This window comes from Balaenoptera physalus (genome assembly GCF_965194825.1).
Source record: "Balaenoptera physalus genome assembly, chromosome: 7".
NCBI classification, from domain to species: domain Eukaryota; kingdom Metazoa; phylum Chordata; class Mammalia; order Artiodactyla; family Balaenopteridae; genus Balaenoptera; species Balaenoptera physalus.
This window is the reverse complement of record NC_138886.1, coordinates 65,387,170-65,413,455: the sequence shown is the minus strand read 5'-3', so window position 1 is coordinate 65,413,455 and position 26,286 is coordinate 65,387,170. Positions and strand designations below refer to the sequence as shown.

General features: G+C 37.4%; 1 protein-coding gene across 23 annotated transcripts in view; it reads right to left on the bottom strand.

Annotated features, from left to right (window-relative positions):
* Positions 1–26,286, bottom strand: part of CCDC171 (coiled-coil domain containing 171) — a 378,190-nt gene that overhangs the window by 18,709 nt on the left and 333,195 nt on the right. The window contains exon 25 of one of the 23 annotated variants that reach the window (XR_014265395.1): positions 19,142–19,264. The exons of the other annotated variants lie outside the window; for them this stretch is intronic. The gene's annotated coding sequence lies outside the window, so the exon portion shown is untranslated. The remainder of the gene's footprint in view (positions 1–19,141; positions 19,265–26,286) is intronic. 23 annotated transcript variants of the gene reach the window in all.

The following is a 26,286-nucleotide window of genomic DNA, read 5'->3' as shown; positions in this document are numbered from 1 at the left end:
TCTCGGCCTGAACCAAGATGGCGGAGTAGAAGGACGTGCTCTCACTCCCTCTTGTGAGAACACCAGAATCACAACTAGCTGCTGGACAATCATGAACAGGAAGACACTGGAACTCACCAAAAAAGATACCCCACATCCAAAGACAAAGGAGAAGCCACAATGAGACGGTAGGAGGGGCACAATCACAGAAAATCAAATCCCATAACTGCTGGGTGGGTGACTCACAGACTGGAGAACACTTATACCACAGAAGTCCACTCACTGGAGTGAAGGTTGTGAGCCCCACGTCAGGCTTCCCAACCTGGGGGTCCGGCAACACAAGGAGGAATTCCAAGAGAATCAGACTTTGAAGGCAAGTGGGATTTGACTGCAAGACTTCGACAGGACTGGGGGAAACACAGACTCCACTCTTGGAGGACACACACAAAGTAGTGGGCACATCGGGAACCAGGGGATGGAGCAGTAACCACAGGAGAGACTGAACCAGACCTACCTGCTAGTGTTGGAGGGTCTCCTGCAGAGGCGGGGGGTGGCTGCGTGGCTGTGGTTCACCGTGGGGACAATGACACTGGCAGCAGAAGTTCTGGGAAGTACTTGTTGGCGTGAGCCCTCCCAGAGTCTGCCATTAACCCCACCAAAGAGCCCAGGTAGGCTCCAGTGTTGGGTTGCCTCAGGCGAAACAACCAACAGGGAGGGAACCCAGACGCACCCATCAGCAGTCAAGCAGATTAAAGTTTTACTAAGCTGTGCCCACCAGAGCAACAGTCAGCTCTACCCACCACCAGTCCCTCCCATCAAGAAACTTGCACAAGCCTCTTAGATAGCCTCATCCACCAGAGGGCAGACAGCAGAAGCAAGAACTGCAATCCTGCAGCTTGTGAAACAAAACTGACATTCACAGAAAGATGGACAAGATGAAAAGGCAGAGGACGATGTACCAGATGAAGGAACAAGATAAAACCCCAGAAAAACAACTAAATGAAGTGGAGATAGGCAACCTTCCAGAAAAAGAATTCAGAATAATGATAGTGAAGATGATCCAGGACCTCAGAATAAGAATGGAGGCAAAGATCGAGACGATGCAAGAAATGTTTAACAAGGACTAGAAGAATTAAAGAACAAACAAACAGAGATGAACAATACAATAACTGAAATGAAAACTACACTAGAAGGAATCAATAGCAGAATAACTGAGGCAGAAGAATGGATAAGTGACCTGGAAGACAGAATGGTGGAATTCACTGCTGCGGAACAGACTAAAGAAAAAAGAATGAAAAGAAATGAAGACAGCCTAACAGACCTCTGGGACAACACTAAATGCAACAACATTCGCATTATAGGGGTCCCAGAAGGAGAAGAGAGAGAGAAAGGACCAGAGAAAATATTTGAAGAGATTATAGTCGAAAACTTCCCTAACATGGGAAAGGCAATAGCCACCCAAGTCCAGGAAGCGCAGAGAGTCCCATATAGGATAAACCCAAGGAGAAACACGCTGAGACACGTAGTAATCAAATTGGCAAAAATTAAAGACAAAGAAAAATTATTGAAAGCAGCAAGGGAAAAATGACAAATAACATACAAGGGAACTCCCATAAGGTTAACAGCTGATTTCTCAGCAGAAACTCTACAAGCCAGAAGGGAGTGGCATGATATACTTAAAGTGATGAAAGGGAAGAACCTACAACCAAGATTACTCTACCCGGCAAGGATCTCATTCAGATTCGATGGAGAAATCAAAAGCTTTACAGACAAGCAAAAGCTAAGAGAACTCAGCACCACCAAACCAGCTCTTCAACAAATGCTTAAGGAACTTCTCTAAGTGGAAAACACAAGAGAAGAAAAGGACCTACAAAAACAAACCCAAAACAATTAAGAAAATGGTCATAGGAAGATACATATCGATAATTACCTTAAACGTGAATGGATTAAATGCTCCAACCAAAAGACACAGGCTTGCTGAATGGATACAAAAACAAGACCCATATACATGTTGTCTATAAGAGACCCACTTCAGATCTAGGGACACATACAGACTGAAAGTGAGGGGATGGAAAAAGATATTCCATGCAAATGGAAATCAAAAGGAAGCTGGAGTAGCAATACTCATATCAGATACAATAGACTTTAAAATAAAGAATGTTACAAGACACAAGGAAGGACACTACATAATGATCAAGGGATCAATCCAAGAAGAAGATATAACAATTATAAATATATATGCACCCAACATAGGAGCACCTCAATACATAAGGCAACTGCTAACAGCTCTAAAAGAGGAAATCGACAGTAACACAATAATAGTGGGGGACTTTAACGTCCCACTTACACCAATGGACAGATCAACGAAAACGAAAATAAATAAGGAAACAGAAGCTTTAAATGACACAATAGACCAGATAGATTTAATTGATATTTATAGGACATTCCATCCAAAAACAGCAGATTACACTTTCTTCTCAAGTGCGCACGGAACATTCTCCAGGATAGATCACATCTTGGGTCACAAATCAAGCCTCAGTAAATTTAAGAAAATTGAAATCATATCAAGCGTCTTTTCTGACCACAACGCTATGAGATTAGAAATGAATTACAGGGAAATAAACGTAAAAAACACAAATACATGGAGGCTAAACAATACGTTACTAAATAACCAAGAGATCACTGAAGAAATCAAAGAGGAAATCAAAAAATACCTAGAGACAAATGACAATGAAAACACGACGATCCAAAACCTATGGGATGCAGCAAAAGCAGTTCTAAGAGGGAAGTTTATACCTATACAAGCCTACCTCAAGAAACAAGAAAAATCTCAAGTAAACAATCTAACCTTACACCTAAAGGAACTAGAGAAAGAAGAACAAACAAAACCCAAAGTTAGCAGAAGGAAAGAAATCATAAAGATCAGAGCAGAAAGAAATGAAATAGAAACAAAGAAAACAATAGCAAAGATCAATAAAACTAAAAGCTGGTTCTTTGAGAAGATAAACCACTGGCCAGACTCAACAAGAAAAAGAGGGAGAGGACTCAAACCAATAAAATTAGGAATGAAAAAGGAGAAGTTACAACAGACAGCACAGAAATACAAAGCATCCTAAGAGACTACTACAAGCAACTCTATGCCATTAAAATGGACAACCTGGAAGAAATGGACAAATTCTTAGAAAGGTATAACCTTCCAAGACTGAACCAGGAAGAAATAGAAAATATGAACAGACCAATCACAAGTAATGAAATTGAAACTGTGATTAAAAATCTTCCAACAAACAAAAGTCCAGGACCAGATGGCTTCACAGGTGAATTCTATCAAACATTTAGAGAAGAGCTAACACCCATCCTTCTCAAACTCTTCCAAAAACCTGCAGAGGAAGGAACACTCCCAAACACATTCTATGAGGCCACCATCACCCTGATACCAAAACCAGACTAAGATACTACAAAAAAGGAAAATTACAGACCAATATCACTGATGAATATAGATGCAAAAATCCTCAACAAAATACTAGCAAACAGAATCCAACAACACATTAAAAGGATCATACACCACGATCAAGTGGGATTTATCCCAGGGATGCAAGGATTCTTCAATATACGCAAATCAATCAACATGATACATCATATTAACAAATTGAAGAATAAAAACCATATGATCATCTCAATAGATGCAGAAAAAGCTTTTGACAAAATTCAACACCCATTTATGATAAAAACTCTCCAGAAAGTGGGCATAGAGGGAACCTACCTCAACATAATAAAGGCCATATACGACAAACCCACAGCAAACATCATTCTCAATGGTGAAAAACTGAAAGCATTTCCTCTAAGATCAGGAACGAGACAAGGATGTCCACTCTCACCACTATTATTCAACATAGTTCTGGAAGTCCTAGCCACAGCAATCAGAGAAGAAAAAGAAATAAAAGGAATACAAATTGGAAAAGAAGAAGTAAAACTGTCACTGTTTGCGGATGACATGATACTATACATAGAGAATCCTAAAACTGCCACCAGAAAACTGCTAGAGCTAATTAATGAATATGGTAAAGTTGCAGGATACAAAATTAATGCACAGAAATCTCTTGCATTCCTATATACTAATGATGAAAAATCTGAAAGAGAAATTATGGAAACACTCCCATTTACCGTTGCAAGAAAAAGAATAAAATACCTAGGAATAAACCTACCTAGGGAGACAAAAGACCTGTATGCAGAAAACTATAAGACACTGATGAAAGAAATTAAAGATGACACAAACAGATGGAGAGATATACCATGTTCTTGGATTGGAAGAATCAACATTGTGAAAATGACTCTACTACCCAAAGCAATCTACAGATTCAATGCAATCCCTATCAAATTACCAATGGCATTTTTTACAGAGCTAGAACAAATCATCTTAAAATTTGTATGGAGACACAAAAGACCCCGAATAGCCAAAGCAGTCTTGAGGGAAAAAAACAGAGCTGGAGGAATCAGACTCCCTGACTTGAGACTACTACAAAGCTACAGTCATCAAGACAATATGGTACTGGCACAAAAACAGAAACATAGATCAATGGAACAAGATAGAAAGCCCAGAGATTAACCCACACACCTATGGTCAACTGATCTATGACAAAGGAGGCAAAGATATACAATGGAGAAAAGACAGTCTCTTCAATAGTGGTGCTGGGAAAACTGGACAGCTACACGTAAAAGAATGAAATTAGAATACTCCCTAACACCATACACAAAAATAAACTCAAGATGGATTAGAGACCTAAATATAAGACTGGACACTATAAAACTCTTAGAGGAAAACATAGGAAGAACACTCTTTGACATAAATCACAGCAAGATCTTTTTTGATCCACCTACTAGAGTAATGGAAATAAAAACAAAAATAAACAAGTGGGACCTAATGAAACTTCAAAGCTTTTGCACAGCAAAGGAAACCATAAACAAGACGAAAAGACAACCCTCAGAATGGGAGAAAATATTTGCAAATGAATCAACGGACAAAGGATTAATCTCCAAAATACATAAACAGCTCATTCAGCTCAATATTAGAGAAACAAACACCCCAATCCAAAAATGGGCAGAAGACCTAAATAGACATTTCTCCAAAGAAGACATACAGATGGCCACGAAGCACATGAAAGGATGCTCAACATCACTAATTATTAGAGAAATGCAAATCAAAACTACAATGAGGTATCACCTCACTCCTGTTAGAATGGGCATCATCAGAAAATCTACAAACAACAAATGCTGGAGAGGGTGTGGAGAAAAGGGAACCCTCTTGCACTGTTGGTGGGAATGTAAATTGATACAGCCACTATGGAGAACAATATGGAGGTTCCTTAAAAAACTAAAAATAGAATTACCATATGACCCAGCAATCCCATTACTGGGCATATACCCAGAGAAAACCGTAATTCAAAAAGACACATGCACCCAAATGTTCATTGCAGCACTATTTACAATAGCCAGGTCATGGAAGCAACCTAAATGCCCATCGACAGACGAATGGATAAAGAAGTTGTGGTACATATATACAATGGAATATTACTCAGCCATAAAAGGGAACGAAATTGAGTCATTTGTTGAGACTTGGATGGATCTAGAGACTGTCATACAGAGTGAAGTAAGTCAGAAAGAGAAAAACAAATATCGTATATTAATGCATGTATGTGGAACCTAGAAAAATGGTACAGATGAGCCGGTTTGCAGGGCAGAAGTTGAGACACAGATGTAGAGAATGGACATATGGACACCAAGGGGGGAAAACTGCGGTGGGGTGGGGATGGTGGTGTGCTGAATTGGGCGATTGGGATTGACATGTATACACTGATGTGTATAAAATTGATGCCTAACAAGAACCTGCAGTAAAAAAAAACAAACAAACAAAACAACTAATATTAAACTTTCATTGGGTTATTTGTATGGAAATATGTTAATATAAATGTTTCAGACATTAAAAAAAAATTATTAGTATTTGAAGTATAAACAAAAATTTGCGACACTTTTTAATTTAATTTCAGTCTATAGCTACCCTAAGTAATGCCTTTTATAAAACTAAACCCCATAGTAAACTTACCAATTATATTAGTTTCCTAGGGCAGCTATAACAAATTGCCACAAACTCAGTGGCTAAAAACAACAGAATGTATTCTCTAACAGTTCTAGAGGCTAGAAGTCTGAAGTCAAGGTATCAACAGGACCGTGCTTTCTCCAAAGGTTCTAAGGAAGAATTCTTCCTTGTCTCTTCTAGCTTCTGGTGGTTACTGGAAATCCTTGTCATTCCTTAGTTTGGCGCTGCATCACTCCAATTTCTACCTCTGTTTCCACATGGCCATCTACCCTCTCTGTCTCTCTGTGTGTCTCCCCTTAAAAGGACACTGGTCATTGGATTTAGAGCCTGCTCTAATCCAGTATGAAGTCATCTTAATTTAACTGATTATATCTGCAAAGGCCTTATTTCCAAAAAAGGTTACATTCTGAGGTTCTGAGTGAACATCAGTTTTCTAGAGGACTCTATTCAGCCTACCATCCCAACTACTAACAACATAAGAAGGAATGAATTAGGGTTATTACTGTTTTAATTTTGGGCTTAGGCACCTATGTAGTTCTACTTCAGACTGTTTTAAATAATAGCTTAAATATTAGTTCAGCAAAAACTCGTGGATTTCCTAAGCCCTATTAACTTTTAAAAGTCATTGTTCATGAACATCACCTCTCATTAAAGCTATATGTTTAGCCTTCAAATGTTACTAAGCAAATGGAGCAAATATTTTTTGAGGCCTAGTTATATCTTAAAGTGAACTAAACTTTTTCCCCTTCATTTCCAATTGCTGAATATTTTACTTTCATTATAAACAAAATATTCAGAAAGCAGTAGGGTATTTTTAAAGTGTATTAAATGACGCCATGATAAACATAAGCTTTTATCCAAAAGTTCCACAAACACCCTATGAAAGAAATTTTTTAATGTCTGTGAACATTAAGGTCTCAGAATTTCTATAATATATGTGCAACTATAATTTTCTAATAAATACATGCAGAAATGGTTTATAACAATGGTGATACACATGGGTTGCTGTTCCATTATTCAAATTCATGTTATAGCAATTTATTGTCTCTCCCAAATCCCAAAGCAGCTTGATTTGCTAGGATCATGTTTTTCACTTTTTAAATAAACATAATTGTATTATAATAGGATATTATTTATGCAAATAAATGAGACAGATTAAAATGTTAATTTTATAACCTACGAAATAAAACCCCTGTATTCACGAAGGAAAAGTATTAAAATATGAAGCTGCTATCTCCTCCTGCCATCAATAAGCCAGGCATTTAACAATGTATCTTGAAACCTAACTAAATAAGATGATTTTAGGCAAAGATACAAAAATGCCAATCAGAAGGCATTCTAATGCTAACTCCAGCGCTCTGCCTAGAATAGGGGAGTTACTCTGACGCCTTGGTGGTTCCTTCCTACGCTGGGAACAGGTAAAAATTATAATTCTACGCTCAATCGGTTAGAACATGATAGAAATGGCATTAATCATAATAGCAGGGACTTTATAGGTATCCTTACTTTTAATCTTCATACAAGCCTAGAGAGAGACGCTATTATTATCCTCATTTTTACACATGAGGAAACTGAAGCACTCTTGAAGAGGCTGTTAAGTGAACCAGGTTCACACGGTTAGCAAGAGGTGAAGCCAGGAACTGAATAATCCTACTCCAGGGCCCCCAAACCCAGCCACTGTGAATGAGCTCTTGAGTTGGACTGTCTGTGTTCAAATCTTTGCTTCAGCACCTAGTAAGCTGTACAATATGGAGATAATAATAGTACAAAAAATAATATATAACCACAGGGGTGTTGTAAGTATTAAGTAAATTAACACATATTAAGTTCTGAGAATGTTGGTTCACACATGGAAAGTACTGGATAAATGTTAGCTAATCCTCCTCCTCCTCCTCTTCCTGCTCTATATCAACCCTCTGGCTTGAAAACCACATATATATCCATAAGCCCTGTTCTGTTTCACATTTACAGACTGTGCCTTTACCTGGAAGATACTTTCTCTTGGTCACAAGGGGGCTTCAATAAGAAAAGGATTTAGGGCAAAAAAGAAAAGTACTGGGGGAAGGGGGCAAGATGGCGGAAGAGTAAGACGCGGAGATCACCTTCCTTCCCACAGATACAGTAGAAATACATCTACATGTGGAACTGCTACTACAGAACACCCACTGAATGCTGGCAGAAGACGTCAGACCTCCCAAAAGGCAAGAAAATCCCCACGTACTTGGGTAGGGCAAAAGAAAAAAGAAATAACAGAGACAAAAGAATAGGGACGGGACCTGCACCAGTGGGAGGGAGCTGTGAAGGAGGAAAGGTTTCCACACACTAGGAAGCCCCTTCGTGGGCAGAGACTGCGGGTGGCAGAGGGGGGAAGCTTCGGAGCCACGGAGGAGAGCGCAGCCACAGGGGTGCGGAGGGCAAAGCGGAGAGATTCCCGCACGGAGGATCGGTGCTGAGTAGCACTCACCAGCCCGAGAGGCTTGTTTGCTCAGCCGCCGGGGCAGGCGGGGGCTGGGAGCTGAGGCTTGGGCTTCGGTGCTAGCCGGGAGGGAGTCCGGGAAAAAGTCTGCAGCTGCCGAAGAGGCAAGAGACTTTTTCTTGCCTCTTTGTTTCGCGGCGCGCAAGGAGAGGGGATTCAGAGCGCCGCCTAAAAGAACTCCAGAGGCGGGCGCGAGCCGCGGCTAACAGCGCGGACCCCAGAGACGGGCAGGAGACGCTAAGGCTGCTGCTGCCGCCACCAAGAAGCCTGTGTGCGAGCACAGGTCACTCTCCACACCGCCCCTCCCGGGAGCCGGTGCAGCTCGCTACTGCCAGGGTCCCGTGATCCAGGGACAACTTCCCCGGGAGAACGCACGGCGCGCCTCAGGCTGCTGCAACGTCACGACGCCTCTGCCGCCGCAGGCTCGCCCCGCCTCCTCCGTACCGCTCCCTCCCCCCCGCCTGAGTGAGCCAGAGCCCCCGAAGCAGCTGCTCCTTTAACCCTGTTCTGTCTTGGCGGGGAACAGACGACCTCAGGCGACCTACATGCAGAGGCGGGTCCAAATCCAAAGCTGAACCCCGGGAGCTGTAGGAACAAAGAAGAGAAAGGGAAATCTCTCCCAGCGGCCTCAGAAGCAGCGGATTAAAGCTCCACAAACATCTTGATGTGCTTGCATCTGTTGAATACCTGAATAGACAACGAATCATCCCAAATTCAAGAGGTGGACTTTGTGAGCAGGATATATTAATTTTTCCCCTTTTCCTTTTTTTGTGAGTGTATATGTGTATGCTTCTGGGTGAGATTTTGTCTGCATAGCTTTGCTTTCACCATTAGTCCTAGGGCTAGGTCAGTCCATTTTTTTTTACTTAAAAAATTTTTTTTCCTAATAAATGTTTTCTTAATAATTTTTTCCTTATTTTCTATTTTTTAGAAATTAAAAAAAATTTTTAATAAGTTTTTTCATATTTTTTATTTTAAAAAATTAATTTTTTTTCTTCTTAATACATTTTTTCTTAATAATTGTTTTCTTATTTTTTATTATAAAAAATAAATAAATCTATTTTTTTAAATTAAAAAAATTTTTTTTCTGAATACATTTACTCTTAATAATTTTTCTTATTTATTATTATAATAGCTTTATTTTATTTTATTTTATCCTCTTTCTTTCTTTCTTTCTATTTTTTTCTCCCTTTTATTCTGAGCCGTGTGGATGAAAGGCTCTTGGTGCTCCAGCCAGGCATCAGGGCTGTGCCTCTGAGGTGGGAGAGCCAACTTCAGGACACTGGTCCACAAGAGACCTCCCAGCTCCACGTAATACCAAACGGCAAAAATCTCTCAGAGATCTCCATCTCAACATCAAGACCCAGCTTCACTCAACGACCAGCAAGCTACAGTGCTGGACACCCTATGCCAAACAACTAGCAAGACAGGAACACAGCTCCATCCATTAGCAGAGAGGCTGCCTAAAATCATCATAAGGCCACAGACACCCCAAAATACACCACCAGACGTGGACATGCCCACCAAAAAGACAAGATCCAGCCTCATCCACCAGAACACAGGCACTAGTTCCCTCCACCAGGAAGCCTACACAACCCACTGAACCAACCTTAGCCAATGGGGACAGATACCAAAAACAACGGGAACTACGAACCTGCAGCCAGTGAAAAGGAGACCCCAAACACAGTAAGATAAGCAAAATGAGATGACAGAAAAACACACAGCAGATGAAGGAGCAGGGTCAAAACACACCAGACCTAACAAATGAAGAGGAAATAGGTAGCCTACCTGAAAAAGAATTCAGAATAATGATAGCAAGGATGATCCAAAATCTTGGAAATAGAATAGACAAAATGCAAGAAACATTTAACAAGGACGTAGAAGAACTAAAGAGGAACCAAGCAACGATGAAAAACACAATAAATGAAATTAAAAATACTCTAGATGGGATCAATAGCAGAATAACTGAGGCAGAAGAACGGATAAGTGACCTGGAAGATAAAATAGTGGAAATAACTACTGCAGAGCAGGATAAAGAAAAAAGAATGAAAAGAACTGAGGACAGTCTCAGAGACCTCTGGGACAACATTAAATGCACCAACATTCGAATTATAGGGGTCCCAGAAGAAGAAGAGAAAAAGAAAGGGACTGAGAAAATATTTGAAGAGATTATAGTTGAAAAATTCCCTAATATGGGAAAGGAAATAGTTAATCAAGTCCTGGAAGCACAGAGAGTCCCATACAGGATAAATCCAAGGAGAAACACGCCAAGACACATATTAATCAAACTGTCAAAAATTAAATATAAAGAAAACATATTAAAAGCAGCAAGGGAAAAACAACAAATAACACACAAGGGAATCCCCATAAGGTTAACAGCTGATCTTTCAGCAGAAACTCTGCAAGCCAGAAGGGAGTGGCAGGATATACTTAAAGTCATGAAGGAGAAAAACCTACAACCAAGGTTACTCTACCCAGCAAGGATCTCATTCAGATTCAACAGAGAAATTAAAACCTTTACAGACAAGCAAAAGCTGAGAGAGTTCAGCACCACCAAACCAGCTTTACAACAAATGCTAAAGGAACTTCTCTAGGTAAGAACCACAAGAGAAGGAAAACACCTACAATAACAAACACAAAATATTTAAGAAAACGGGAATAGGAATATACATATCGATAATTACCTTAAATGTAAATGGATTAAATGCTCCAACCAAAAGACACAGACTGGCTGAATGGATACAAAAACAAGACCCATATATATGCTGTCTACAAGAGACCCACTTCAGACCTAGAGACACATACAGACTGAAAGTGAGGGGATGGAAAAAGATATTCCATGCAAATGGAAATAAAAAGAAAGCTGGAGTAGCAATTCTCATATCAGACAAAATAGACTTTAAAATAAAGACTATTACAAGAGACAAAGAAGGACACTATATAATGATCAAGGGATCGATCCAAGAGGAAAGTATAACAATTGTAAATATTTATGCACCCAACATAGGAGCACCTCAATACATGAGGCAAATACTAACAGCCATAAAAGGGGAAATCGACAGTAACACAATCATAGTAGGGGACTTTAACACCCCACTTTCACCAATGGACAGATTAATCAAAATGAAAATAAATAAGGAAACACAAGATTTAAATGATACATTAAACAAGATGGACTTAATTGATATTTATAGGACATTCCACCCAAAAACAACAGAATACACATTTTTCTCAAGCGCTCATGGAACATTCTCCAGGATAGATCATTTCTTGGGTCACAAATCAAGCCTTGGTAAATCTGAGAAAATTGAAATCGTATCAAGTATCTTTTCCGACCACAATGCTATGAGACTAGATATCAATTACAGGAAAAGATCTGTAAAAAATACAAACACACGGAGGCTACACAATACACTGCTTAATAACGAAGTGATCACTGAAGAAATCAAAGGGGAAATCAAAAAATACCTAGAAACAAATGACAATGGAGATACGACGACCCAAAACCTATGGGATGCAGCAAAAGCAGTTCTAAGAGGGAAGTTTATAGCAATACAAGCCTACATCAAGAAACAGGAAACATCTCGAATAAACAACCTAACCTTGCACCTAAAGCAATTAGAGAAAGAAGAACAAAAAAACCCCAAAGCTAGCAGAAGGAAAGAAATCATAAAGATCAGATCAGAAATAAATGAAAAAGAAATGAAGGAAACAATAGCAAAAATCAATGAAACTAAAAGGTGGTTCTTCGGGAAGATAAACAAAATTGATAAACCATTAGCCAGACTCATCAAGAGAAAAAGGGAGAAGACTCAAATCAATAGAATTAGAAATAAAAAGGAGAAGTAACCACTGACACTGCAGAAATACAAACGATCATGAGAGATTACTACAAGCAACTCTATGCCAATAAAATGGACAACCTGGAAGAAATGGACAGATTCTTAGAAATGCACAACCTACCGAGACTGAACCAGGAAGAAATAGAAAATATGAACAGACCAATCACAAGCACTGAAATTGAAACTGTGATTAAAAATCTTCCAACAAACAAAAGCCCAGGACCAGATGGCTTCACAGGCGAATTCTATCAAACATTTAGAGAAGAGCTAACACCTATCCTTCTCAAAGTCTTACAAAATATTGCAGAGGGAGGAACACTCCCCAACTCATTCTACGAGGCCACCATCACCCTGATACCAAAACCAGACAAAGATGTCACAAAGAAAGAAAACTACAGGCCAATATCACTGATGAACATAGATGCAAAAATCCTCAACAAAATACTAGCACACAGAATCCAACAGCACATTAAAAGGATTATACACCATGATCAAGTGGGGTTTATTCCAGGAATGCAAGGATTCTTCAATATATGCAAATCAATCAACATGATACATCATATTAACAAATTGAAGGAGAAAAACCATATGATCATCTCAATAGATGCAGAGAAAGCTTTCAACAAAATTCAACACCCATTTATGATAAAAACCCTCCAGAAAATAAGCATAGAGGAAACTTTCCTCAACATAATAAACGCCATATATGACAAACCCACAGCCAACATTGCCCTCAATGGTGAAAAACTGAAACCATTTCCACTAAGATCAGGAACAAGACAAGGTTGCCCACTCTCACCACTATTATTCAACATAGTTTTGGAAGTGTTAGCCACAGCAATCAGAGAAGAAAAAGAAATAAAAGGAATCCAAATCGGAAAAGAAGAAGTAAAGCTGTCACTGTTTGCAGATGACATGATACTATACATAGAGAATCCTAAAACTGCCACCAGAAAACTACTAGAGCTAATCAATGAATTTGGTAAAGTAGCAGGATACAAAATTAATGCACAGAAATCTCTTGCATTCCTATACACTAATGATGAAAAATCTGAAAGTGAAATTAAGAAAACACTCCCGTTTACCATTGCAACAAAAAGAATAAAATATCTAGGAATAAACCTACCTAAGGAGACAAAAGACCTGTATGCAGAAAATTATAGGACACTGATGAAAGAAATTAAAGATGATACAAACAGATGGAGAGATATACCATGTTCTTGGATTGGAAGAATCAACATTGTGAAAATGACTCTACTACCCAAAGCAATCTACAGATTCAATGCAATCCCTATCAAACTACCACTGGCATTTTTCACAGAACTAGAACAAAAAATTTCGCAATTTGTATGGAGATACAAAAGACCCCGAATAGCCAAAGCAATCTTGAGAACGAAAAATGGAGCTGGAGGAATCAGGCTCCCTGACTTCAGACTATATTACAAAGTTACAGTAATCAAGACAGTTTGGTACTGGCACAAAAACAGAAATATAGATCAATGGAACAGGATAGAAAGCCCAGAGATAAACCCACGCACATATGGTCGCCTTATCTTTGATAAAGGAGGCAAGCATATATACAGTGGAGAAAAGACAGCCTCTTCAATAAGTGGTGCTGGGAAAATTGGACAGGTACATGTAAAAGTATGAAATTAGAACACTCCCTGACACCATACACAAAAATAAACTCAAAATGGATTAAAGACCTAAGTGTAAAGCCAGACACTATCAAACTCTTAGAGGAAAACATAGGCAGAACACTCTATGACATAAATCACAGCAAGATCCTTTTTGACCCACCTCCTAGAGAAATGGAAATAGAAACACAAATAAACAAATGGGACCTAATGAAACTTAAAAGCTTTTGCACAGCAAAGGAAACCATAAACAAGACCTAAAGACAACCCTCAGAATGGGAGAAAATATTTGCAAATGAAGCAACTGACAAAGGATTAATCTCCAAGATTTACAAGCAGCTCATGCAGCTCAATAACAAAAAAACAAACAACCCAATCCAAAAATGGGCAGAAGACCTAAATAGACATTTCTCCAAAGAAGATATACAGATGGCCAACAGACACATGAAAGAATGCTCAACATCATTAATCATTAGAGAAATGCAAATCAAAACTACAATGAGGTATCATCTCACACCGGTCAGAATGGCCATCATCAAAAAATCTAGAAACAATAAATGCTGGAGAGGGTTTGGAGAAAAGGGAACACTCTTGCACTGTTGGTGGGAATGTAAATTGATACAGCCACTATGGAGAACAGTATGGAGGTTCCTTAAAAAACTAAAAATAGAACTACCATACGACCCAGCAATCCCACTACTGGGCATACACCCTGAGAAAACCATAGTTCAAAAAGAGTCATGTCACATCTCACCCCACCCCCTCCCCATATCCTCACAGGGTAAGAGAGTGTCATGGACATATATACACTACCAAATGTAAAATAGATAACTAGTGGGAAGCAGCCGCATAGCACAGGGAGATCAGCTCGGTGCTTTGTGACCATCTAGAGGGATGGGATGGGGAGGGTGGGAGGGAGGGAGATGCAAGAGGGAAGAGAAATGGGAACATATTGTATATGTATAACTGATTCACTTTGTTATAAAGCAGAAGCTAACACACCATTGTAAGGCAATTATACTTCAATAAAGATGTTAAAAAAAAAAAAAAAAAAAAAAAAGAGTCATGTACCAAAATGTTCATTGCGGCTCTATTTACAATAGCCAGGACATGGAAGCAACCTAAGTGTCCATCATCGGATGAATGGATAAAGAAGATGTGGCACATATATACAATGGAATATTACTCAGCCATAAAAAGAAATGAAATGGAGGTATTTGTAATGAGGTGGATGGAGTCAGAGTCTGTCATACAGAGTGAAGTAAGTCAGAAAGAGAAAAACAAATACAGTATGCTAACACATATATATGGAATCTAAGGAAAAAAAAAAAAAAGGTCATGAAGAACCTAGTGGCAAGATGGGAATAAAGACACAGACCTACTAAAGAATGGACTTGAGGATATGGGGAGGGGGAGGGGTGAGATGTGATAGGGTGAGAGAGTGTCATGGATATATATACACTACCAAATGTAAAATAAATAGCTAGTGGGAAGCAGCCGCATAGCACAGGGAGATCAGCTCGGTGCTTTGTGACCACCTAGAGGGGTGGGATAGGGAGGGTAGGAGTGAGGGAGATGCAAGAGGGAAGAGATATGGGAACATATGTATATGTATAACTGATTCACTTTGTTATAAAGCAGAAACTAACACACCATTGTAAAGCAATTATACTTCAATAAAGATGTTAAAAAAAAATGGGAAAAAATATAAGTAAAAAAAAAAAAAAAGAAAGAAAAGTACTGGCCACAGTGGTTTACAAAGAGCCAGCGGTCTCAGTTCTTTGGCTTACTAGCTGGCTGATGCTGCACAAATCACACAACCTTTCTGAATCTCATAAATAATACCTTTATCACAAACAGTTATAAGGTTGTATACACAGGTATATTTTGAAAACTGTAAAGAATTGCAGAGACAAAATTGTCATCATTATGGGGAAAAAAGCCAACTCATAGCTTGACCTTGATTGCATATAGCTCAACAGCATCCTGTTTCTGCTCACACACTTCTTCCTGTCTGGAATTCCTTATTCATCCCTATCATTCCTTCAAAATCAAGCTCAAATACAAATTCTCAAGAACATCCTAGCCACCCCAGTCCAAACGAATCTAACTCTTCAAACTCTACGAATATTCATCATCTTATTGCTTTATGTGAGTCTGTCCTGACTCACCAACTAGATTATATATTCCATCAAATCAGTGACTCTTCATTATGCCTTTTTGTATTCAAAAATCCATATGCAGATACAACTATCTTTCTTACATAAAATATGGGAAGAGAAAGAGCTCTAAAAGATTTCAGAACTCTTCAAAAAGGAATAAAGATCACTGACTGATGCAACAAACTTTTGTTGGTCACTTAGTAATGAGTCAGGCACAATGTGGGGACTAAGGATATAAGGATGATTAAACACAATACCTGACTTCCAGACCCCAAGCTTAGCAAAATCAAAAATGTACGTAGGCCTGCAGGCCTTGATCTTGATCTAGTTCTAGATGTACATGTCTGGTTTGAAAGAGCAGCAGTGATTTGACGTACTCCTTGAAGGTATTAAGTTGATTCTTGGGACCTGACCCTTTTCTATCTCTTTTCCTGAATTGTTAAGAATCACTAAAGGAAAAAGTTTACCAGTGCTCCCAAGATTTTTCCAAACCAACGACAGTCCCTGGATCAGGCTGGGACCTTGGAAGGAGCTGAAGTGGGAATAGTACAACCTGATAACTTGAAAATAAATTCATAACCCCAACTGCATAAAAAATTCCATCATAAGTAATTGGTGGGATATATCTCAATTCTCCTATATGATCCCAAAATAAATATATGATTTTTTAAGATGGGATTTATTCATTTAATAAATATTAACTCATTGTTATTACATGCTTGTTATGATTTCATATCAATGAGCCTGGTTTTTAAAACATATAGTGTTCTCACCATTTATAGAAATAAAAGCAAGCACAAGTTCTTATCATCCTCTATATGATGTACTCCATATGCATCTCAGAGGTTCTGAATTCATCAGTAAGTGTTTGCGTCTGACTTCTGCTCCTCTTGTCCTTAAACTAATGCCCAACTGCCATCATGCCAATTCTAGGGTCACTGAATTAAATGCATCAATGACAACAGTGACAAAGCAGTTAACAATGCTGAGAAACACGTGTGTACTACTGGATCATTATTATGTTGCCATGAACCTGATAGAAAACAGGAAATCTTCAAAGGGAACACTGACATCAAACAGAGCTGACAAGACAGCCAGCAGTTTAACTCAGGATCTGTCTCCTTACTCAGTTTGGTCTGGGTTCAGCAGCTACAGCTCAGGGTTCAGGGCTATTCTCTAGTGGGCTGACATTCCTACCACCAGATTCTCAAACTGTTTTTTTTTTCTTTCTTTCTTTTTTTAATTTGCTGTTCTACATTGCTACTAATGTTGTAGGAGCTCTTTATCAGAGTTTAAGATTTCTATCCATAAATAAAGCAAAGAACAAGTTAATATAAAAAAATAAATAAAATAAAATAAAATTTCTTGAATACCCTATATCTTTCTTATGGTAAAGAAACATAAATAGGACTTCACTGGGGGTGCAGTGGTTAAGAATCTGCCTGCCAATGCAGGGGACACGGGTTCGAGCCCTGGTCCGGGAAGATCCCACATGCCGTGGAGCAACTAAGCCCGTGCACCACAACTACTGAGCCTGTGCTCTAGAGCCCGCAAGCCACAACTACTGAGCGCACGTGCCACAACTACTGAAGTCCAAGCGCCTAGAGCCCTGGCTCCACAAAGAGAAGCCACCACAATGAGAAGCACGCTCACTGCAATGAAGAGTAGCCCCTGCTCACCACAACTAGAGAAAGCCCGTGCGCAGCAACGAAGACCCAATGCAGCCAATAAATAAATAAATAAATAAAATTTAAAAAAAAGAAAAATAGTTTTTTTTTCCTTAGGGATATGGAATGTTAACACATAAGGATTATTTGTTGCAAAATTATGATTTCTACTAAACTAAAACATGTATCCTAAGCACTCTCTTTACTTGAACTTAGACCTTAAAAGAACAGTTCTTTTATTCTTTGTATTATTTTTAAGGCCTACAAGATGGTCAACTAGAATATCCCTTACCATCACCATTATTACTTATTTATTATACTTCAATAGTATGCTAGGGACTGAATAAGATAGAAACAAAGACACAATCCCTGATCTCAGGTGAACAGTTCAAATACAACCACATATGAGAAATTTCTTTCCTTTCCCATTTTCCTTCCCTTAAGAAAGGGGGTTGGGGAGACCATAGAAACAACATTTTCAATAGTAAGTTGACATAACAAATGATCTTAATAATAAAGAATCTCTGAACCCACAGAGTCAGAGGACCAAACACAACCACAAGCTTGGCTTTTTGATAACTGAACTACTGAACAGGCTGGTAAACTTTAAGCTGGTCTACATAATTTGGAATTTGTGATGGAACTTTTAGCAAACAATTTCTATGTTCCAGATATTGTGCTAATATCTAGGAATAGAACAATCTCCTATTCACAGGGCACTTCTAGTCTAATGGGGTTAGTCAATTAACAATCAATTACAATATGGTATAATTAATGTTATAATAGTATAATAGGGTGTTTGGGGGGAGACTTGGAATTTAAAACTTGGGGAAAAATCAACTAGGCACAAGGTAGAAAATAACATTACGAACAAAGGAATCAGCATATATCAACGCTTGTGAGAGAGACAACCTGAAACTAATGTTTACTAATTTAAGTAAAAAACAAACTAATTTAAGTTTAAAAAAAACACAACTAATAGATCGGTAATGCTACAAATGCCATAATTGATAACCTTATATTAGGTCTTTGCATTTTGTGATTAAAAATGAATTGGCTTATTTTATGTAATATTTGAATACTTTGTTTCTAAATCACTAGTTAAAAGAGGGTTTCAGGCTGCTGCTTACTGTCTAGGATGTTTTTCAAGCTACACATTCTGAGTCTTTTCAATAAATGAGCAGCCAATTTGAATAAAATTTCACAATTTTCTATTTTTAATACTGGATTTGAAACACTAAAGATACCAAAATGTTGGTATAAGAATTTTGATCCAATGAATGGAACTTATGGCTCTGGTGAAGATCATCTGAAATAAATTTCCATAACGATTTTTCTTTTTTGATTCCTTACTACCATTGTATTTCAACATCAGTGTTCCTTATGCCTCCTATCTTATCCAGTGTTACCCTATGGGTGCAAATTAAATAAGAATAAGAATAAAAAGTTAACCTATAAAAATGGTTAAAATCACAATGGTATTCCAGAATTGCTCAACCTAAGTAATAAATTAACCAAGGGTCAAATCAGGAGTACTACCTGTGAGTTCCTCTAGCCAACGTTCCAATTTTATATGCATTCAGGGGCTATCAATATTCCATAACAAAGGTGAAAATATTTAAATACTCGTTTTATTTATTAATGTAAAAAACAGAAACTGAAACAGATGCCATTATCATCATGAATGACCTGAATCGTCTGAAAAACCTGCCAGATGGGTGAGGTAACATAGAAGTGACAAAAACTCATGAGAGGACAGCCTTTAATTTGTACCTACATGCTTTGGAATGTTACCAAGTAGGACGGAACGTTGTGACAGAATTAATAAAGTGAAAGAGAAAAACATTTGTTTAGTACTGGAAGGCACCCTAGAGATCATCTGGTCAAATTTCCTCCTTTACAATTGTGGGAACTCCCAGAGAGGTTACTCGCCCAGGACCGTACAGCCAGTATGGCAGTGCCAGGAGTAAGTTCCTAACTCTTGACTCCTTAGTCCAGTGTGTTTCCATAGCACCGAATCAGGAGCACATCCCTTCAAATCCTCTGCGCCTCAAAAATCGCAGGTAGATATGCTGAAGAGGTAGAGCAGTGAGTACATGTGAGTTGTGATGAAAAAGACAGAGAGGGAAGATCAGTGAAATGTTTGATAGACTGGCCAACTTTTACATCTTTGTTGGCTCCCAAATTCAGTCTGCAAGGTTGGCTTTATGTAAAGGGTCCTCCTCTTCCTCTCAATAAGGAAATTCTGTGAACGTCCCTAGCAAAAAGGAAGTCGAGGCATGAAGTCAACTACCTTTGCACTTCTGTTCCCTTGTAAATTTTCTTCAGTCATTGAAAAAGAGAAATGACCATAACTGACTTAGAGCTTAACTGGATAAGGTGTTGAGATCTACAGGTAGATCAAAGACTGCATAGAGGAAAGCCATGCTTCAGTGTGGTACTCTGAAGAGTCTTTATTAAGTTTACTAAAGTCAAGTATAAGATGCAGACTGAAAAACACACGTTAACATGTGCTAACACATGACTTTATTTCTTTAAAGGTTAACTATATGCTTTTACCCAAAATATGTAACTCACTATTCTCCCCAAAACAAATGATATAAAGTTATATATTTAATGAAAAAAATCAGCATCAGCAATCAAAATCTTATAACAGTTGTTCCTTAAAAAGTTTATGCCTAAAGTAAAGCAAAAATATTTGTTGTTCCTGTCTTCTTGATATGACAGGGGCTCTCAAACTTTTTTAATGCAGAAGACTTTTGTTAAATTAAATCTTACTCAGAAATTTAATTTCTAAATAGCTAAAAGTAAAGTTACCCTGCTTAGAATAGGGGTGGGAGTGAGAAATCTGTTCTCTAGGCTCCCCCACTCCCACCCTGAGGTACCCATATGAAACAGGGATAAATACGACTGAGACTTACTAAATGGCTGTTTCTAATAAATGATAAACCCCTCTATATCTAGCTTTCTTAGTTCTGAAATAGGGACCAATTTAAACTCTTTCAAATATAGCTAAAAAGCATTACTACACACCTGATGCCTTTGGTTATCAGTGTCATTAAAAGAAGAAACAACGTGGTTATAAAATCTGAATCATTTTAATAACCTTACTTCGAATTTCTTGGTTTTTTACCTGCTTTAGGAAGAACACTTAGCTTATTTTAAAGAATTGGAAGATTTTATATTCAAATAAATATGAATCAGGAAATATAAGTACATGAACCAAGATGTTAAACAAAGATTACTCCACAGGCAAAATATAACAATATATAAATAATGAATACCTATTTCTATATAGGATATCTATATAGATATACATATATATATCTAGATTCGAAACTCCTTCCTAGGCTGCCTTCTTTTCGCCAGAAAAATGGTTATACTATCAAGAAAACCCAAAAACGGATAGGGAATACATATGTGTATATATATATATATAAAATAGCCAATATGTTATTTAATAAAATATTTTAAAATTTAAGTCATAAGCCACCAGGAGGATTATCACTTTATCATGATCAAATTAGATATAATCTATACTGTATACAATCTATATGATACATTTTTTCAACCAAATTCATATTTTCAGTTAGAACTCATCAGAAATAAGATGGTGGAGACTAGATACACAAAGCTGTAACCTTAGCTGGCCCTTACATTCTGGAAGGGTATCTTTCCAGTTGGTGTCAGACAAACACTGAGAACAAAAGGACATCCAAAGGAATAAGCTGAATTCAGATTCTATCAAAGTATGCCCTAAGCCAAAGTTCTGGGAAACCAAGACAGCTATTTCTTCCCTATTTCTCAGCTAACATAGAATCTTAAGAACAAATGCAATATATCCAAACTTCAAACCAGTATAACATGGAAGGGTTACACTTTCAATTCTCTGTGCAAAACACAACTTCAAAAGGAAAGAGGAAGGTCCTTTGTTCTAGGTAAAAGGCCTAAGGCCTTAACCATAGACCTAGTGAATTTTCCACTTTTCATACACACTTTTTACTGAAAGCAAAAAAATTAGCTTATTTTTGCACAGAAAACTATAAAACTTTTATTAAAGTTTAAATGTTCTTGTCTCTTAACAGCCTAAAGGCACATTCAACATAAACTTGGTCATTCTTAATGTTTCTCTACTACTTCATAACGTGGATTCCATTTTCTAAGAAAAATGTCTACTTCCATCTTTAGTTCGAGCATGGGCTTTGGACACACAGAGAGTAGTTCCCATCATGGATCCCACACAGTATGATCTTAGGCAAATTACTTATCCTCTCTGGGACTGAGCTGCCTTATCTGCAATATGGGGAAATAATTATTTCTCTCATAAGATTGATAAGAAGATTAAATAAAATAACAAATGGAATAGATATAGATAGAACATGTCTCTATAGCACCTGTCAATTAGAAAATGTTACTGATATTATTTGGGGATTATTAATTTAAACTCAACTTTGAATTAATTGGCCCAGCTTTCTCCTTCAAGACATGTACACTGTATCACCAACACAACTATTCATTCACCCATCCATTCCTGACAATCAACTACCTATGCATGAACTCTTAATTCAACTTGAACAAAAGTTTCCTTGTCCATACATGGTTTGGAATGAGTCCCTTAGTTGTTCAATGAGTCTGACTAGTAGAAAAAGATGTGCCTTGACCACCCACTTGGTTGGACTTAATGTCTTGGATGTGGGAGATTTCATTTTAAAGAATCATTTAGCTCTCTCTTGAGTATTCGGTTTGGCATAAATCATGCATTTTCAAGCAAAAGTTTCCTCCAAAATTATTATGAGAATTATGACTCTTTATGTTTGTTGTTCAGCTGCCCACCTTACTTTTTTGGTATTGCTTTCTATTTAATGGCCACTTTTTAAATACTGACAAATTTAAAAAAACATTCATAGCATGTAAGGGGAGTTTTAGTCATCTAAAATACAATGGAACTAGAACTACTTTAAATATGTAGTTCTAAAATTTATGATATCAGTGACAATTGTATTGAAAAATCCCAAAGTATTAGAACCATCTTATTATTAAGACTTTTACTTTCCCCGCAGGTGTGAATACATGATTCTAATAAGCTTTCTCACTATGAAAAAACATACTTATATTAAAATATTAAAAACTATTTAATGAGGTCCATTTCCTTCCAAAAGTAAACTGAGGTTGTGTCTGAACCAGCTTGAGGCAAGGGAAGTTTCAAACATAACGCTTTTAAAACTAGCCATTATTTCCCCTGTTGAAAAAAAAAAAATGCAATTTTATTTCCTAACAGCAAATGAAACTGTCAGGAAAATTTAGGTGTAATAAAATTGGGTGGTTAAACCAACATGCTGGACTTGAAATAAAACTGAATTAAAGGAATTAAAATTAATTCTTATGTCAGTCAACCCTTTAAAAATACTATTCAAAACTTACTGTTTTTACAAACAGAACTTCCTTGTTCTTAATAAAGTACAAAGTTAACCATCTCCTTAATGACCACTAATAGCGCTGCAGTTGAAATTGCGCATCGAACAATATTTTGCATAAAAATGTGTTGCTTGCTTCTGGCAACTTTTCTGCTGAAATAAAAAGTTGTCAAGCAGGGTGACTTTAGTGGTACAGAGTTTGAAAATGGTGGATTCAGTCCAAGGTTAGCTAATAACGGCCGACATGCCCTGGAATCTTGAGGGCTAAATCAACATTGTTTTCACAGCTGTAATTAAGCCACCTAATCAGAAGCACATTTTGACGGGACAGTTTCTGGAAGCCAGACATTACAATTTCTTATGCCTGGAGCGCAGTGGCTCATGAGAGGTCCTCGTTTAATTTCAGGTTAAAAGGGGGGGTGGGCAGTAAAATAAAAGGACTATTTTTTTTTAAGCAACATACAACTGTTGAAATGAAGCAGGCCTACGTGTTCATGCCTTGACCAGCCTTGCATCCCACCCTCCTCGAACTCTCTGCTGAGTCCCCCAACTCTCAAGTGGCAGCTGCACACAGTGAGATGAAGAGTCTCTGCCAAGATCAACAGATGAGCTGGTCTAAACTGGCTCTCTGTGTGTTCTGACTGTAAATTGTGCTGGTGATGATTAGAGAACTCTAACACAGGATGTCGACTCTTAAAACTGTCCAGAGAAAATAATTTTTTTTAAGCTCAGGAAAATAATTTTGTAAACTTTTTTTGTGGCTTGGTGCATAGTGTTGTGTCTATAACTTTCATATGATTCAAACGAATTCACCCAAATTAAGCAACTCTACTATTAAAAAAGAAAAAAAGAAAAGGCCATGGCTTGGCTCATAGCAAGGACCTTCGTCTGGGGTTGTTTATGTAACAGTGCTGTAGAGTGTGGTTCTCCACCAGCACACCAGTCGTGTGTTTCTACCACCTGCCAACTGAAGACATCCCTAAAATGATGAAAATCGAGGATGTGATAGTCACATCTTATCAAGTAGCCATGTGGATGTCTTTAAAACAGCTAAATTGCCAGCTGAGGTTGCATTCTGCAGTGTTGTTGCATTCTGTAACATTTAAACTTTCAACCCCAGAGGCCACTGTAAAACTATCAATATGAAGGCACTAGTGGCTGGAGTCTGATTACATTTAGTTCTGCATTTTAATTACATATGGATTCTATTAACTAAACCTTTTGCCTTATAGGCAACATTTTAATCAAATTACTATAATTTTCAAATATGTTACAATAGTTTAACAAGTTAAAAGTTCACATTCCTAACATATTAAATATCAAAAAAACTTTGCATAAAAAAAGGAAATACTCCTTACATATACTCTAATATATTTTCAGATTACTTTGGGGACTTTTTGGCTACCTGGTTACAAGTTATATTGTGAGATTTATTTAACTGGTATACATTTGTAAATGGGTTATTGGTGTTGAATATAACCAAATTCAAAATACAATTATGTTATTATAAGTTTAGAAACATGCACTCACTTTATTGTTGTAAATTAAAGCAAGAACAAAATAAAGCACAGTTAGAATCTAAGTACTAAAAAGTATGTATAACTTCAGTGAAAGAATTTTTGAGCTGAGAGGGAATTTAGATTTCATATAGTTGAGACCCTTCATTTTACAGCCAGGAAAAACCAAGACCAAGGAGCTTGTGTGATTTATTTCCCAAAGATTTTTGAGTTGATAACAGAGGTTGTTCTAGAATCCAAGTTTCCTCTGACTCTCTGTCATGCTACTTTCCAGTACAATACACTGCCATTCTGTGTAAGCAACAATCTAGCTGCCTATCCCATACCTCCCAAGAACTAAAAGAAACATTTTGTCAGGTGGCAAAACACACTGGACATAAAATTAACCACTTTAACAATTTTAAAGTGTACAGTTCAGTGGCATCAAGTACATTCACAATGTTGTGCAACCATCATCACCATCTTAGCTCTAGAACTTTTCCATCACCCCAAAAGTAAATTCCATACCCATTAAACAGCCATTCTCCATTTCCTATTCCCCCTGCCCCAGTCAACCACTTATCTGCTTTCTGTCTCTATGGAGACAGAACATGTCCATTCTAGACATTTTATATCAATGGAATCATACAATATGTGGTCTTTTGTGTCTGCCTTCTTTTATTTAGCAAACAGTTTTCAAAGTACATCCATGCTATAGCATGTATCAGTACTTCATTCATTTTTATGGTTGAATAATATTCCATTGTCTGGATATAACACATTTGTTTATCCATTTATCAACTGATGGGCATTTGGGTTGTTTCCATCTTTTGGCTATTCTGAATAGTGCTGCTATGAACATTTGCTATTTTCCTTTATTTAAAAAATATTTGTTTCATGGCATTCCTAGTAGTTGTAAAGTGGTATCTCATTGTGGTTTTGATTTGCATTTCCCTACTGACTAATGATGTTGAGCATCTTTGCATGTGTTTGTTGGTCATTTGTATATCTTCTTTGGAGAAGTGTCTATTCAAGTCCTTTTCCCATTTCTAAAATTAGGTTGTTGTCTTTTTGTTGTTCAGTTGTAAGAGTTCTTTACATATTAGACCCTAATCAGATATATGAATTATAAATATTTTCTCCCATTCTGGGGTGTTTTTTTTTAATGCACAAAAGTTTTTAATTTTGATGAGCTCTATTTTTTATTTTCTTATTCATGCTTTTAGTGTCGAATCTAAGAATCCATTGTCAAATCCAAGCTCATGAAGATTCATATCTAAGTTTTTTATTAAGAATATTAGCTCTTATATTTAGGTCTTTGATCCATTTTGAGTTAATTTTTATATATGGTGTGAAGTAAGAGTTCAAGGAAATATATTTTTGAAAATGAGCTTTTTAACGATTTATGTAAATTAGACTTCTATTTCTGAAATAAATCTCACATACTCTTACTTTTTCCTAGGCCCAGGCACAGTTAATTTTAATTTGGTATATCATTGTTATCATCAAACATTTACTGAGT